At 41.9% G+C, this 1083-nt stretch overlaps 1 long non-coding RNA gene across 1 annotated transcript in view; it reads left to right on the top strand.

Annotated features, from left to right (window-relative positions):
- Positions 1–1083, top strand: part of LOC116699192 (uncharacterized) — a 21445-nt gene that overhangs the window by 17500 nt on the left and 2862 nt on the right. The window contains exon 2 of the long non-coding RNA XR_004334391.1: positions 884–891. This is a non-coding gene — a long non-coding RNA (uncharacterized LOC116699192). The remainder of the gene's footprint in view (positions 1–883; positions 892–1083) is intronic.

Here is a 1083-nt window from a genome sequence, read left to right as displayed (position 1 = left end):
AACTTCCATTGTAGCTTGTTTCTCCGCTGCAGACTGCAGAGATTTCTCTTAATACTGGACCGATGTCAAAGATTGTTGTTCCATCAGTCACTTAGACACAGAGACATAGGAACATAGGGTCCAGGTTGAACAAAATCAAAGGTACTCTTGAAGTGATGGTGCAATATGCAATATTGATACAGATATAATTAGACTAACTTAGAGAGCTTTGACATGTCAGACAGGTTTGACCTGAAAGAGCTGGGCAACATTTTGTCCATGGCAGATAATGGAGAGTTCCTGCAGTCACACATACTCCATTGTAAGAGTTTCCATACACAGTACGGATGGACTTAATATTACTAATTAAAAAAACATCATGGAATACAACTTTCAGTCACAGACATTGTTTTCTTAGACAGTTTGGTAATTAAACCAATTTTATTTCCTCCAGCAATGGATGAATGTCATTAAATGCTAAACTGCCAAAGGGTATTAACTGGAAAACTAATGACCGGCTAATTAAAAGACAATATTGCTTCCACTGAATACAAAATGTGTCAATAACACTGTAGTCATTTAAAAAAGGAGCCCTTAGCTCATTGCCTCCACATTGACTGGGATCTGTGCTGGCTGATAATGTGGATCCAGTGGCCTCTGGCAGAAATGCAGGCATAATGAATCATGGGAGCCCTCAAGAGGATAGTCCAATGGATGTTTTCCAGCTGATCTTCATTAGCCACCATCCAGCTGAAACATCTGTCACTGGAGTGCTTGGCACCGTCCCATGGTAATTAGTGAGCTGCCTGCAACAGGTTCGGCTGGAAGATAAACAGGATGCAAGCAGAGTCTAAGGCATGCACACAGCAGCTCGGAATGGCCACAGCCAATCAGATAGCTTCAGTTGACTGTGTGTGTGTGAGCACATATCGACACTCACACACAGGCTCATAAATGTAAGACTTTACATACTCAGGGTGTGCATTATAACATCTTGAAACATACAAAACTGGGTGCATCTGTTCTGTAGGCTCCTACTGAAAATGGGACACACGGCAGCAAGAAGACATAGCTACACATTGCATACCTGTGTGTGTACACACA

This window comes from Etheostoma spectabile, chromosome 12, assembly GCF_008692095.1.
Source record: "Etheostoma spectabile isolate EspeVRDwgs_2016 chromosome 12, UIUC_Espe_1.0, whole genome shotgun sequence".
Lineage (NCBI taxonomy): Eukaryota > Metazoa > Chordata > Actinopteri > Perciformes > Percidae > Etheostoma > Etheostoma spectabile.
This window is presented reverse-complemented; position numbering and strand designations above follow the sequence as displayed.